Source organism: Chelonia mydas, chromosome 2 (genome assembly GCF_015237465.2).
Source record: "Chelonia mydas isolate rCheMyd1 chromosome 2, rCheMyd1.pri.v2, whole genome shotgun sequence".
In the NCBI taxonomy this organism is placed as follows: Eukaryota; Metazoa; Chordata; order Testudines; family Cheloniidae; genus Chelonia; species Chelonia mydas.
Genome location: NC_057850.1, coordinates 59,145,012 through 59,161,410, shown reverse-complemented (window position 1 = coordinate 59,161,410; position 16,399 = coordinate 59,145,012). Strand labels below are relative to the sequence as shown.

The following is a 16,399-nucleotide window of genomic DNA, read 5'->3' as shown; positions in this document are numbered from 1 at the left end:
CCACTAGTCAATGGAGTTATACCAGTGATTAATTTACCTTATTTGTTTAACTGAGGATAAATAAGGTCCTCCTGCATTCAGTAGCAGGTTTGTTAGACTTCAGTGAATTGTTTGTATACGAAGAAGTGCATTCCATAAGAGAGCCTCTTTTCGCTATTTTCACAACAAACATTTTGCTGCTGGAAATTGCCTTGAGCTGATTTACTGGTGCGTCCAAATCTTTTCAACCTGTGTTCTCCAGGTGAACTAGATTTATTGTGCACTGTCTTGTGTATAGGCAAGAGATGCCTTATCAGTGCAGGGTGAATAACCAGGAAGCATCAAAATGGTAATCTTCCCTCCCGTCCCCCAAATTAGTTCAGAAATATTTGTGAAAACCTCAGTTTTCATGTATAGATACCCAGTCTCCATGTACTAAAGTGACTGAGAAATGTATTCTAAAAGGGTAAAGGAAAGTGGTATAGCCGTTTGCAATGCTGCAGTTATGGATATGATCTCTTTTTCCATAATACAGGTTTACTTTGAATAGTCCATTGTACCACAAGCATTGAGCCTTTTGAAGCTTTCCTATATAGATCAGCCATTAAACATTATGGCAGCCAGAGGTTTGCCTGGTCCAGGGACTTCAGAGAACTTTCTTGATTGATTTAGGGCCACTTTGTTGGTCAGCTGAAAGGAACATTCATAGCTAGTGCTTTCTTAAAAAATATTAATCTTTCTAAAGTGAATCAATTCACTGAGTAAAATATGAAATTTAAAACCCCATCTAAATAGTCTAATGATCTCTGTTCCTGAATTTACCTAATGGTGGGCTGCTTCAGTGTGTCAGCAGGCAAAATCAATACAGATATATATAATTAATTTTTTCCTAGGAGTATGCAGGACTTTCTGCTTATTACTCCTTATATTTGACTCACTGAAATGCATCTGGATAATTTGCATCTGATGCTTTCAGTTTAAATCGTGTGGGAATCTGTCATTGCTTTGTCTGCACAGATTCTTGTAAATTGTATCCAGACTGGTCTAAATGGAATGCATTATTTTCTTTTGAAATGGTAGCAAAGTCCAGACCTTGTTCTCCTACACTGACATTCTATAAAGTTGCAATGACAAGAGAGAAAAACTGTACCAGTGACCTGGTTTTTCATTCCACAACATTTCCCTCCTGTCTTTGTGTCTCCGGTGTAAGTGACTCTAAATCCAGAAGTAGAACAGTTTTTCTACTGTGCTGTGTCAAAAAGTGTAATCTGATACCTAAATAATGATAATACCATATGCCAACTACACCATTTAAAAGAATACACTTCTGTTACACAGTTGGCATCTTATGACCCTCTTTAAAGTATATTATGGGTCTGATTTTAGTCAGGTAATAATTTGAACTTGTATAATATACCCAGAATATCCTCTTCCCCTTGAGACATCATACAGGTGTCTGGAACCCTGTAAATCCTTTCTTTAAGGACAAGGAAGTACAGAGGTTTACTTTTACCCTGACTTTTAGGATTTCTTCATAATGACCAGATTTTCATGAACAAAAATGTTAAGATTAGTAGGTGTACTGTATGGTCATGAGTACAATATTTGCTTTAAAAAACTACAACCAACACCCCCCGACCCCCAAATAAACATAGGTGGCTGGTGGCAATATTCTTTGTGGCGGAGGTAGAGTAAAACTGTCAGGTACTGCTCTGATGTCCATGGGTTGCTGCTTCTATCCTGGCCCAATGTGGAGGAGAGGCCGGTGGCGGGGAGTGTTGGAGAGCCAGCCCACCCTGCACTCCCCCTGTGTGTGTGTGGAGGGGGGCGGGGGGGCTGGGCAGGGTGATGTCTTTTATGGGAGCATTTACTTGTGGGGCTGGTTTATTTGGGAAGGTGGGAGCTGATGTTGTAGCGAGGTGGGATGGGCTGTGGGTTTAACTGGGAGGAGAGGAGGGCTGTAGGATGGTGGTTGAGGGGAAGTGGGTGGGAGATATGGGAGGGACAGGGTTGGGGGCTATGATGGGGGATTGGTTGGGGGCCTGTGGGAGGGGGTTATTTGGGGGTCAGTGAAGGAGGAGTTGGAGGCAGGGAGCTATTGGTGGTGCCTGTGTCTGGCTGCCTTCTCCACAGCCTCTTCTCCCTCTGTCACTCACTACCCCCCTCGCTGGCACCAAGCCCAGCTCCACCTGCAGGCACTGGGAGGGATGGATGCATCACTACCCCACCAGGAATGGGGCTGACTTAGTGGGTGCTGACAGCTCATTGCCAACTGATGGGCTCTGGGGACCCTCCCCGCTCATCCTGCTGCTGGCCACTAGGCAGCTCTGTGGCAAGCTGGCCCTGCTACTGCCAGAGGTGGAGTTTTACCTGTTAAACTAGGCTGTGTATGTAGGTTGTGGGATGGCTCAGATTTGGGGAGGTTAAACCACCTCTAGTCCTACCTACCTACCTACCAACCACCTATGAAAACAAGGCAATACTAATCCAAATGAGCAAAGTGGGTTTTTTCTTTCTTTTCTTCTTTGCCTTTTTTAAAAAGTCTTTAACATTTCCAGAGCTACAGACTTCTGATGAATAGATCTCTTATCTACTTGCTTCCTTACTGTGTGCTGGTATATCAACAAGAATAAACCATATATATGCTACAAGGAAGCACATGCGCACACACACAGTAACATTTCAGTTAGAAATATGGAATGCTAAGTATTTAATTGTTACTGAGGAGGACTGCACCTCAGGGCACTGGAAATTGTGTATATACAATTTCACCTTTGTTATCAGCTTAAAATAAGAGCCAGATTGATAGTGACCGGAAGTTCATAGAATTGGATGGTCGTGTGAAATAAGCTGGGGGTCTCCATCTGATTCCTGGCCCTATTGAAGCCAAATGGGCGATACCTACATCACTGGTCACTACCACAAATTGCCCCCTTTTTTGGGGCAGTTTCTGGAGAAAAATCAAAGATTTAATGCACACGAAGACCAAGGTGGTGGTTTGTTGTTGTTGTTTAATGTAAATATTACAGTACTGCTTGGAGGCTCCCTTATCGTAGGTGGTGTACAAGAACAGAGGTGGACATGGCCTCTTCTCCAGAGATCTTACAACCCAGAAAGATAAGTGTAGAAGTGACTGACGTGTCTGTTGGGTACAGCCACTGACTCCATTTCCCCATGGTGATTGGGTAGTTTAGTCCTTCAGCTACACCAAAGAAACTTCTCCCATTCTAAGGTAAACAAAAGTCCAAAGAAAGTCTCAAGAACTTTCACTCATTGGTTCAGTGTCTTCCCTACACTTGGCTTAGGGTTTCACAAGAGTCTTTTACCATTGGGCTCCTTCCATGGCCCTTTGGAGACCCACAGCTAGCTGCTGCTTTCACCCTTTTCTCCCACTCTTGTTTTCTGGCCCAAAACACCACCCCTTCTTCAGTATACGTCCCCCAGCTCTTTGGCCTTCATCTAGGCCTTTTCCTAGAAACTCTCTCTAACATCTCTGCCTGCTTTCTCAGCCCAACCTACAGTTCTCCGGGGCTGAACAGGACACACAAGCCAGAGCCGCACCTGAAAGGACCCCAGCTTGCCCTGAGATGCTGAACAACATAGAAAGGGTGGTGAAGAATTTTTATATATCCTCTTGCCCGTAAACCTCCAGTTTAAAGCTGAGGCATTTTGTTGGAGCAAAAAATAGAGATTTCTTGTTTGTTTTTTAAATATACAGGAGATGTACAGGTACTATGATGATGGGAGGCTTAACAAATACGTAGATAGAGGGGTCACTTATTTTTTGTAATAGATTTTTGTGAAGAAACAGACAAGTACAAACAGGTAAATGTCTTACAGCTTGGATCTATACCATACCCTTCATGTGATCTTCAATAGTTATGCAGTTTTACAACTTATCAGAGCTGCACAAATACAAGTAAATACAACAGATATAACATATTAACAGTCATAAAATAGGAGAAGTTCATGAATAGTGAGAAGTATGTGGAAAAGAGGAAGGTTAGGTGGAACGGAGGTCTGCCATTCTTTGAACAGTCTCAGCGTTTTCCCCCCTAAATCCAAATGTACCTAAAATGGAGTCAAATTATCTCTGACTTTAGTTTACTGCTGTAGAGGTCCGTTATATATTCTTTTTTTGGCTGCTAACTTAAACAGGCCTGAATACCACTGCTCTGTTCTGGGAATATGCCCACTCTTTGTAAAATCATGAGCTTGGGGAACATTGCAGCCCTCAAGAGCCAAAGTCTTTGTGGTGGAGTTAAACCCAGCTTTGAGGGTAAGTATCCTTCAATATAATTTTTAGCAGAGGCTTAGTTGATGAAATCAAGCGCCGTTTTAACTCATGTCATCTTTCTGTAGCTGCCTGACCGTTGGATGGTCCCATAGTACATCTGTCAAGGTCCCGCTTTCTTTATTACAATGCCAACAAATGTCCGAGAGTAAGGCCTTTATCTTGTGCTGTCCAATACATTTGAAATAAACTCTCTTTTGTTGCATCAAGCATAGCCTGAGCTCCACAGAGGTATTATTAACACTATGTAATATTTTCTACGATGGGGATGCCTGTAAGGACTATGACAAATCCATCTTCTCACACATTCACAACACTCCAGACTAATGAAGTTGTTCTTCATTAGCAAAGCAAACATAGTGGATATGAACCTGGAGAATTTATGAAAAATTTTTGAAGTTCCCCATAGTTCTGGGCATCACATGGGTTTGTCACAGATCCTAGCTGAACATCATCTCATATCTACTCACAAGGCTTCTGTGAAGGGAATCCAAGCCTCTGGATCCCTGGGTGTTTTAAGCCTCTGGGACCTGAACTGAGTCCAGCTGTTGCCCCAGTTGAGGTCCCTATACACACACTCAGGGGTGCAGACCCCTTATTTAGCACCCCATCCTGAGAACTAGAACTTACTGTCCAGCTGCCTAGCCCTTTGGCACAGTGGTGACTCTTAAGCCTCCAGTACTTAAACACACCCTCTCCCAGAACTCCACTTCAAGGTGTGAGCCTTCTGGTTTACAATTTACCTGCTTCTGAAGGCATGTGATAACTGTGAAGCAGATAACATACTTGAACACTTTGCACAGAAGTCTAACACAATTGCTGTTTTACTTCCTCATATTAAGCACAGGAGAGTACAGAACACAACAAACATCCTAACCACAATTCCCTTTCTTTGGGAGTCCTTGGAGGATCATCTGGGCTCAAGAAAGCAGGCAGGGCCCCTTGTCTTATGCAGGTCTCTACACGCTGAGATGCTTCTCTCTTCTCTTCAGCTGGAGACAAAATGTCCAAAAACAGCTGGAGAGCTCACTTTTTTTTTTAAAATAACATTTAGCCTTCTATTCCTATTCTATGTAGATTCTTAAACCACCATCATATCTGAGCATCTTCCAGCATTGCATTAAGCAATGTGACTACACATTGTCACAATGGTTCTTTTATTCTCTCCCCAGAGGGAGCAGCTTGTGCAGTGGAGTATTTTTCTGGTACTTTTTAAAAAAATATACCAGTTGCTATGTGTGTGCTAGAGAAGGCAATGTCAAAGAAATGTTCCTTGTACTTGGAGTGGAAAGTGGTAAGTTTGTGATGGTCATTTGTCATGGGATATCCTGCCAGCCTTCCCAGGTGACCAGAAACCCCTGCCAGGTGACTTCATTGCCCGAACAAACTCTCCCTTGTTGAACCAGTTCTCCTGTTTGGGAGTCAGTCTGTTGTTTAGAACTGTTCCCTTTCAGTGGAAAAACTTTCTTTTGTTGTTGTTCTTTTGCCACCAGTCTTTGGAATTGCAGCCCACAATGGAGGCAAACTGACAATAGAATAGGCAAATGGCTGCACGTTCAAATTGAAGTTTTCAGCTTGGTAAAGATACACCGTCATTCATGATACATCAGTTTTCTATTAGCACTTCAAAATTTAATAATATCACCCAGAATTCATAAGTTTGTGACAATTTGGGAATCTGTACAAGGCCAAATTGATGTTAGCAAGTATCTTAGTTGTATGTACTGTGACTCCACTGAGGGTGACAGGTCATTACACTGCTTTAGTATTAGAAAAGGGACACAGTCTTCATCGCTGACTAGCTGGGAGATATGTATGATGGCCCTGCTTAGCCACTTCTTCCAAATTATAGGTTTGCTCCCAATTTGCAAGTCTGGGTTACCCCAAACGAGTGCTTCTGGATCAGGATGAAGTTGGTATCTCTTAACTAGAATAGCCCACACCCTTTGCATAGCTACCACTGTAGGTACCTTATAAGAATGTAAGAATGGCCATACTGGGTCAGACCAAAGGTCCATCTAGCCCAGTGTCCTGTCTTCTGACAGTGGCCAATGCCAGGTGCCCCAGAGGGAATGAACAGAACAAGTAATCATCAAGTGATCCACTCCCTGTCACTCATTCCCAGCTTCTGGCAAGCAGAGGCTAGGGACACCATCCTTGCCCATCCTGGCAAATAGCCATTGATGGACCTATCCTCGTGAATTTATCTAGTTCTTTTTTGAACCCTGTTATAGTCTTGGCCTTCACAACATCCTTTGGCAAAGAGTTCCATAGGTTGCCTGTGCGTCAATATATTTTTCCATCAGACAAAAGAAGGAGCTGATAAGACTCAGATGCATTAATATATGTACAATTTCTACCCATTTGGGTAAAAGGGCATGCTGAAACCAGTTTGACATCTGTGACATGATAAAAGCATAATGGTAATTTTGAAGGTCTAAAAGACTAATACCAATTCTCTGTGGACAAGGGAGGTGGGATATCTTTTAAATGATAGTTGTGGGCATTGACCACGGGCCCCAAAGGAAGACTATATTAATGCTATTCAATTTTAAAAAATAAGATGGAGGGATATATACAGGACCTAGGCAGGATATATATTTTTATGTAAATCCTTCCCCAAATTCAGGGAGAGAGCATGCCATCTAGTTGAGAGAGCACAGAATCTGATTTTATCTTCATTAGTTTAATATTTCTCCGTACTTTTATACCAAAGGTACTTAATTATATCATATTGCCTTTAGGAATTCCATTGAGATAGAGCCCTACTACATGACAACTGGGAGATTTCTGATTTTCCCCCCCAGTTTATTTGTACCCAGATATTGATAGATGTTTTTTGAATTAGCGATAAGCATGCTGGAATCTTTGTCTTGCATATATACAAAAGGGCATTGTCTGCATATATCATCAATTTATGCTTCATGGTATTGATTTGTATGCCTTGGATATCTGAATAAACCTGTATAGCTATTAACAGAGTTTCCAGAGCCAAATCAAAAAGTAATGGAGAAAATGTCCATTCTTGCTTCCCCTGAAGAAGTTGAAGATATCCAAGGCCATATTGTTGGTTATGATATGAGAAGTTGGACTAGAATATAGCAGTTGGATCCAGGAAGTAAATATGGATCCAAATACAGATTTTTGTAGGGTAAAATACATATCTCCAGCCCACCCTATCAAAAATATTTTCTGTGTCTAAGGCTAATTTGACTTGGGGTTTGGGGTCCTCATATTCATTGCCATAACTTTTTATAACCTATGGATATTATCAAAGCCATGATGGCCTCTGACAAACCTGATGTGATCTGGGCATATGATGGAGCCCCAAACCATCTCTATTCTCCTTGCTAGAACTTTTATCAATATTTTTAACATAATTATTAAATGAAATTGGCCTATAATTGGAATTCCTGGCTTAGGAATGATGAATATTAGGGGCTTCCCTCTGTGTAGGGGGAAACGTGCCCTTCAGCAATGACTCATTAAACAGTTAAAACGTGTTGTCACGTAGGAGTTCAAGGAAGTATTTATAAAATTCAGCAGGGAAGCCATCTGTCCTAGGGGCTTTCCCCACTCTCATATTCTTCATCATCTCAGTTAACTCATCCTCTGTTAGGAGTGTCAAGGCTTCCATGCTAGGCTGCAGTAATTTGCGGTAATGCAAGATCTTTGAAAAATTGATGTAAAGCATCTGTGGAGTGGTTTGTGTTCAGTTTGTACAGACCTTTGTAAAATTTGAAGAGCTCTTTATTAGTATCTTTAGGTGATGTAAATAATTTACCATGTTTATCACAGATGCCTGCAATTCTGCTTGCAGAGGCCTTTTGTCTTAGGTAGCTTACCAGGAACTTGCCAACTTTTTCACTCGGAGTTTATGAAGTGGGAGGTGGGGAAGTGGACAAGCAAGGGTAGTTTGGGAGGAGAGGAAGCAGGAGGTAATAAGGCAGAAATTGCTGGTTCATGTAGCTCAGCAACCTGCATTAGTCTTTTCTTCTACATTATTGTTTTATGGGGGTACAGCTGCATTGCTCAGCGTCTATGCACCTTTCTATGGTGTCTTGCAGAGAGACAGCCCATCTCTTCCACTTCTGGCATGTGGAATGTGATGCTGGTATTTCACATTTTTACAGTGGTAGTGCTTAAAGGACACTGCCAGATAGGGCTCCGTAGTGCTAGTTGCTGTATAAACATTCAAATTTAATTTGTTTGAAAAATATTCTTCATATCTGTGAATACAGTCCCAGACTAACCACCAATGGATCACATATTCCAAGGTCCTGATCTTACAAAGCTATATGCATGAAAATAACTACTGTGACAGGGTCAGGCCAGATGGCTACCGGAGAGTGGTAGAAGGCAGATATATTAGTCCTGGCTTAAGTAGGTCCCTTTTCCCTGGGTAAGGTAACAGGGAAGGTTCCAGAACAATCAGGAAACAATTGTTTCTGAAAACAATTAAGGCAGACAGGCTGATTTGAACACCTGCAGCCAATCAAGAAGCTGCTCGAATCAATTAAGGCAGGCTAATCAGGGCACCTGGGTTTAAAAAGGAGCTCATTTCAGTTTGTGGTGCATGCGAGGAGCTGGGAGCAAGAGAGACAAGAAGCTGAGAGTGAGAAGGCGTACTACTGGAAGACTGAGAAGTACAAGCATTATCAAACATCAGGAGGGAGGTCCTGTGGTGAGAATAAAGAAGGTGTTGGGAGGAGGCCATGGGGAAGTAGCCCAGGGATTTGTAGTTGTCATGCAGCTGTTACAGGAGCCACTGTAGACAGCTGCAGTCCACAGGGCCCTGGGCTGGAACCTGGGTTCCCCTGAAACCTCCAACTCCCTACTTGATGTCGGAGGAGTTGAACTGGACTGTGGGTTCCACCAGAGGGGAAGATCTCTGGCCTGTTCCCTGATCCACTAGGTGGATCAGTAGAGACTGTGGGGATTGTTCTTCTTCCCTTCCCCATGTTGGCCAGTGATGAGGCTAACTGAGTGAATGGCAGATTTGAGCCATGAAAGTGGCCAAACTGAGGGCTGCCGTGAACCTCTGAGGGAGGAAAATCTGCCAATAAGCACAGGACCCACCAAGGCAGAGGAGGAACGTTTTGTTCCACTACTCATGTTAGTCCCATTGAATTCACTGGGACAATTATTTATGCGCATGTAAGTCTTTGCAAGATTGGGCCCCAATACGTTACCTTTCAGTTGTTACATTGTGCAAGGTTAGCTATATCAAGTGTGCAGTAATCCCTCGTCACACAGACTCATTTCTGTACACTAGTTATGAATAAATGCATTTCAGCATTACTATCCTCTATGAAGTGTCTAGCCACTCAGTAAGAATTAAGGATAGCCTGTCACTAATTCTAATGAACGTTCATGAAGCTATCACTGAAAAGGAATGCATTTCAGGTGCTGAAATGTCCTTTTCACTTTTGAATGAAGAATTTCATGGGAAAGCTACAGTGTAATGGAATGGTAGTAAAAAATGTCATGATTGAGGTTACATTTCGGGTAGCTAGAGAGATTAATATAGTCACTTGTAGCTTTGTCTATTCAGAAATGAAGTGTCATATACAGTCACTTCTTCCCTACTATTTAATTATTCCATATATGCTCCTCCAGACAAACTGTTTCTCATGAAATTCCCATATTCATTCCTTCAAGTAAGATGTTTTGTTAAATGGCATAGTTATTTTTCTATTTCAGCCTGTCACTTTAAAACATAATAATCATGTTGACATAGAATATGCCCCTTAATTAATAATATGACTGAGCAAATTCTGCCTTGTATGAGGCAGATTTTTTTTTTTAAGTTTAAGTGCTAGTTTATGGTCTGTCCTGTGTGTCAATGCAAGGGAGTAAAGGGGTGTAAGGTGCCTTGCTATTCCCCAGATGGGTGTGCTGTACCACTGCCTCCTGTGTGCAGAGCTGCTCCCTTCCCCCACATTGGGCCAATGAATGGAAGGGGGCACAGCCTTGACTTTGTCTCCACAATGCACCTCACCGTATACTTTCACTGACGGGCCTGGGAGCATGTGCTGTGACAGCTGTAGACCTGTCACAGTTAACTTCCTCCAGGGAGCGGTGGAGAGACCAGGACTCCTGAAACACAGTCTCCCCTCCGGGGGCAGCACAACAACACACTGTCCCTTGCTGTGTGCTAGATAGAAAATTAACCATCTGGTCCTTCATGGCAAAACAGTGGAACTCAACTCTTCCCATTAAATCAAAGAAAAATTGATCTGCTGACAAAGGGATCTTTTGCCATGTGACAAGATATTTTTCTGGTATGTAGAAGATGATTACAGAAACCCTCTATTGCCCTTTCCTTTTTCGCTCCTGTTGTGATATTGATCTGGCATACTTCACCAATTCTAAAAAAGTTTGGAAAAAAATCTCTTGTACAAGTTAAAGCAATTCACCTTCCTTCTCCCCCCCCCCCCCCGACTGATGTTGACTAGTACTTATGTACACAATGTTTTTAGTACTGTAAGTACTCGAAAAGGTATAATTTTGTAGTATGTGGTACCAATACATAGTATAATTTAGGGATCCATGCTGTATATATCAATGGTCAGAGTGAACTTCTCCTAGACTGCTAGGAGTTGAAGGTTTGTGCCATGTTATTGCAAAGGCAGTTTTTCCTAGTTTTGCCGTAAAGGCCAGAATATGACAAATTATCTCTCAAATTTGACCTATGGCTTCAAGTGATTTGCCTTGAGCTCTTTGTATGTTCACAGCAGTAGAAGGTTATACCACAGGTCATTGCGGAACTATTGTAATTTTCCCCAGCATTGTAATAAGGTTATGAAGTTGGCTTAATTTAGGCATTCTTAATATTTCTTTTATGAGGAAACTTTATTCAATCATAGCTATATCCCAGAGATTGTCATGGAGGTTCTTTGTGTCCTTTACGTACATCAGTCACTTCCATTAATACTGCAAGATTTCAATAATTTTAGCCATTCTTTAAACTGGAAGGCAAGAATATCCCACACAGGCTGTGTATGTATATACAGTAGAACCTCAGACTTATGGACACCTCAGGAATGAAGGTTGTCCGTAACTCTGAAATGTTTGTAACTCTGAACAAAGTGCAGTTTGGGCTTCGGTTCTAACAGTGGACACTCTAAGCCAGGTTCCAACAGCAGCTAACTTCCTCCTCAGTGCCTGCAGCTTCCTTGCAGGCAGCATCTTTCCCTGGGTCGGACTGCAAGCTTGTCCCCCTCCCGGCTGGAGGACAGGGTGTGAGAGAGAAAACAGCTTGTTCACTGTGGCATTATGACCCATATTCTTCATAGTAATATTATGATATGAGTATGGCATAATTATGATGTATTTTGTGCAAGATCAGGCATGTGAAATATCATTGGAAAGGTTATGATTTACTGAGTATAATTATCCTATTTGTATGCATGCATGCATGTAGCATTTTGGTATCTGAAGTTAGGAATATTGTCTATGCATCTATTACAAATGTGTTTACACCTGGGGAAGGCCCACTAGACAGAATGCAATCAGTCTAGATGGCTGGTTGGGATGGGCCATTAGGGAGAACAACAGGTCTTAGAAGATGCTAATCTCCCATCGGGGATCCTTCCTGGCAACACTGCGAACAGCCTTTGAGTCATGGCTGCGGTGGCCCTACAGGGACAGGTGACCAAGTCACCTGATACTGGACTCCATGATTATACTATAGTTTTTCCACTGACCGGGTGTGGGAATTAAACTGGGAGACAAAGGGTTCCCGCCGTATGCTAAAGCTATTTAAGGCAGGGGAGTGATATCAAAACAGTTCATTCTTCACTGACTCCCCATCTAAGATGACTTCTGTAAACACCTAAGAAACAAAGCCTGAACTGGGGTAGAAGGGCTCAACCCAGGCTAGAGAGTTTTCTAGCCTGTGAAATGAGTACCTGCAGCCTTGGGGAGGGCTTGGCAGGCTGCACAGCAGTATAGTGTGAAGGGAACCCAGGCTGGTAGGTCAGGTAGGCTCAGCGGTACCCTGGTTCCAAGTGGCACTCGGGGCGTGGGGGGGAAGGACCTATCACATCCCCCCTTCCGGCCAGAGGGTGAAAACAGCACCCCCTTCCTTGCTGGGGGAGGGGTGAAAGCAGTGCAGACTCCAGCACTGCTCTTGCTCCTGCTCTCCCAGCTGCCTTGAGCTGGCAGCCTCATCCTCTTCACTCCTAGCTTACTGCTCTGTGTGTGGGGGTGGGGGACAGGCAGCTCGGATGTGCCTACCTTTAAGATGCAATACTGGAACAGTACAATACAGTATTTGCTCCTTTTTTGTCTAACTGGTTACTTCCTGTTTCACATGGTGTCTGGTTGACTGGTCAGTTTGTAACTCTGGTGTTTGTATCTTTTGAGGACCTACTGTATTTGTGTATGCATGTTGTTTTCCTCAAATGAGCTCTCTCTTCTCACTCTTACTAGGATAAAATTGGATGGAAAATGAGGGACTAATTTGAAACTTTTGGATGATCTCTGCTAGTAGAAACTTAACAAATACAGATGAATACCTGGAGAAACAGTAAGGAGCAGAGTGGGTGAGGCAAGACTCTGGCATAGTTGCTAACAAATGAAAATGTTTGCCAGAGACAATTCTTCTAGTAAGTGGGGGACCTGGAGGTTGCTGAGCTTCCAACCGCTGGAGGGTCAGGTGCAGAATCTGGGGAATTTTAGGCTATTTTCCTCTTAGAATGTGATGAATATACCAGAATACAACCTTTCCATGGGCCTTACCCCACCCTGGTTTATTTGAAAAATTGTCCCTTGGAAACACTTTTTTGCTTCTCATTCCACCACTACCTCCCCTCCCACCCCATAGGACCATTTTTCTTTGCTTGTAGAATTAGAGACTCCTCAACCAGTCTCCAAGTCTTATTGTGACACCTTAGAGACTAACAAATTTATTTGAGCATAAGCTTTCGTGAGCTACAGCTCACATGCATCCGATGAAGTGAGCTGTAGCTCACAAAAGCTTATGCTCAAATAAATTTGTTAGTCTCTAAGGTGCCACAAGTCCTTTTCTTTTTGTGGATACAGACTAACACGGCTGCTACTCTGAAACAATTCTTATTGTATCATCTTCATCAGGGCTAGGCTGCAGGGGGCAGAATTAGAAGGAGGCTGTCTACAACCTGGAGATAGATGAGTCAGCCAGCATTGAGCCCACGTGAGGAGCAACTGTACTCTGAACGTAGCAGCTGTCCAGCTAGTTGGAAGAATTTGCAGTTGGTGGAGACTTCATATATTATATATTCTTGCTTGCTCTCTGGCTATAATATGAATGCACTGTATCTCACCAAAAAAAAAAAAAAAGTAAAGTATATTCCTTGCTCTCTTTTCCCTTTCAGGACTTGCTTCCTGAGAAGTTATCTGGCAATCTTTTTTCATTTTTGTCTTGATAAATATACATTGAAAAGTCCACTTTCTTTAAAAGTTGTGTTTTATTTTGGATTACAGCTGTGGACTTGGCAGCCTGTGTTCATGATGCACGGCTATGGGTAAATGTCTCATTTCTCTTTTTAGTTTTAGCTATTAGACTCTGCCTTTCTCGCTTCATCTTTCTTTATCAAATACTAGAAAATAAATCCAAAAGTTGCAACACACATGTGAGCGTGCTAATACGTATACAAAACACTATGATCATGTATTTGCACTACCAGTGCCCTATAATCATGTGTTGCCCTTTGTACTAGCCTCAGGTGGCAGATGCAAATTACACAGTTTATTGGGAGTGGCACTCTTTGCCAGAGAAATCCCTATACAACTCCAGAATGCAGAGTAGGGTTGATGCATAGAACTAGGAAATAGATATTAATGACCAGGGGCTTTATATTCTTCTTGAAAGGTGTGATTTTTTTTTAAAGGTGTGACATGATCTCTGGTATAGCAAAGTTCCTTGCATTTTCCTGCAGGCAGACTGGTAGTATGTGGTTCTGCAAGGTGATGTATTTCTACATTTGTTGTACCTAGAGACCATTGTAACAATCTAGTGAACTGAACTATTGTAATGGTCAGAGCCCCAATCCTTTGGCTTCCTTTATGCCCATAAGGAGGCAGTTGTATAACTTGAACCTAAAGAGGTATTGTGCTTTTTTGATTAAACTATGGTTTGCTGTTGCACATTACTCCTCTGTCTGGGGACTTTTGGTGTTATCAGTTACTGGACTCTTTTTCCTGATAATGAATAGAGCGGGTTGAAATTTTCTGAGGGAACATCAGAAAATGCAGACTTGATGAAATTGAAATGTTTTCTGGGAATGTGTTTAATATTTTCAATTGGAAATTATTGAAATATTTCATATTGACGTTTTAATAAATGTTGAAATGGTTTATAATAAGTCACTTATCTTCACTATAGTCAAAATGATAAATGTTTTGACAAGGCTGTTTTCCGTGTTTCTGGGAAAAAAAAAAATCTGAATTTACATTGTGATAAATTTTGACTTTGTTCCAATTTGGGGTGAAAGGAGATTTTTGAAATGTTGGAATTGCCCCTGGACCAGAAATTCCATTTCCAAACCAGAAGAAACTCTCCAATAAGTGGACTCTAAATTGAGAATGATGGCAGGATATTTTCCCTGCACATTATTAGTAGTCCCGGTATAAACTGGGCAGGGATCTCTTTCTGGACCATAGTGTTCTATACTTACTTCTTACTGAATAATATTTGGTAAAATTTGAATTACACACCAAACTAGTATGTATGTTGCTGATTTAAAATAAAAAATTCAAAAACCTTGCTAATTTCTAGTCTAAATGTGATCGAACATCATGCAATATGTGCTTTGGGTTACTTTCTCTGCCAAACATGCAGAATGTTACTTTGTCTACCAAAGACTGTCTTTGTCAACAGTTTCATTGTTAATATCCAATTTTTCTACCATATCAAAAATCTCATCTGTAGACTGCTCTTCATTTTCCCCTTTTATAAACACAGCAGGAACTGGTCATTTAACTGATCTTCCATTTTTCTCTCCTGTCTCATTCTCTGCTATGTAACCTTTGTTGAGCAATTTTCTCCTTTATGGTCTGCCTGCTGCCAGTACAGTTGAAGAACCCTTTAAAGGCTACTGAAATATCTTCTATAATGCCATAATTTTGGCCTTCTTGGCTGTGCACTCATTCACTTTCTCCTGCTAAATGTAGCACTTGCACCATTAAGTGGTTTAAAATATTAAACTTTTTAAAGTGTTATATATTTTAGACAGTGTCTGAAGTCTCAAGCATTTATTTTTTTCCCTCCTCCTCTTAATACATGGATTCAAATGCACACAACTATAATTGGCTCATCCTATCTTAATAGATGATATCCTTGAACTTTGCCCACTGCAGATTTACTGCCTGGACACCTCCAAGTATGGAACACTTAAAAATGTATCTATTTTTGAGTTATGGGTCCATTCATATCTTCTTTACTTGTGGGGATTTTTACGTTAAAACAACAAGATATTTAAATTGATTGTCTGTGCAAGTCCTGCTATCTGATCTACTGTCAGAATTGCAATGTGCAAACAGATTCAGTAGGACATCCAGTGAGAAGTAAAAGCAATGAGAAAACACAGATAATTAAGGATTTCCCTATTTAAACACAAATACAGGTCAAACTAACCTAACTCCCCCCTCTGCCCCCCAACAAACCAATCTGCACAGGTTTTTGCTTCATTGCATGGAAAGAAGCAGAAGTAGCCAATCTCAAAAATGGAATGGGAGAGTGACAGTGTTTTGACCCCAATGGCAGGGAAAAACTATACCAAGATCACTACATCAGGAGCTTGACTATGCCAGCTACCCCATTCTTCACCCCAGCGACCTACAGTGCCCTAGTGGAACATAGCACTTGGCAAGACAAGAATGTTAATTTTGTAACAAATTAAGGAAAACATAGGAAAATCTTGGAATCAGTCTTCCTTGTCTTTCCATGGTGACAATCTATTAATGGTAAGCGGCTAGGCAGCTCGTGTGCTGTGACCACAGCTGATTGTAATTATTGCAGCTCTCAGTGCTGTACAATCCTCATCCATGGTATTTGTCATATACTTAGGCTCCAGTCATGTAAAGACTTACACATGTGCTTAACTCTGGGCACTGTGAGTAGACCCATTGACTCAAGTGCAT

General features: G+C 41.7%; 1 long non-coding RNA gene across 1 annotated transcript in view; it reads left to right on the top strand.

The window, feature by feature from the left end:
• LOC122464454 overlaps nt 1–14,907 on the top strand; it is a 45,579-nt gene extending 30,672 nt beyond the window's left edge. The window contains exon 3 of the long non-coding RNA XR_006288493.1: nt 13,373–14,907. This is a non-coding gene — a long non-coding RNA (uncharacterized LOC122464454). The remainder of the gene's footprint in view (nt 1–13,372) is intronic.
• Nucleotides 14,908–16,399: the final 1,492 nt, after the last annotated feature.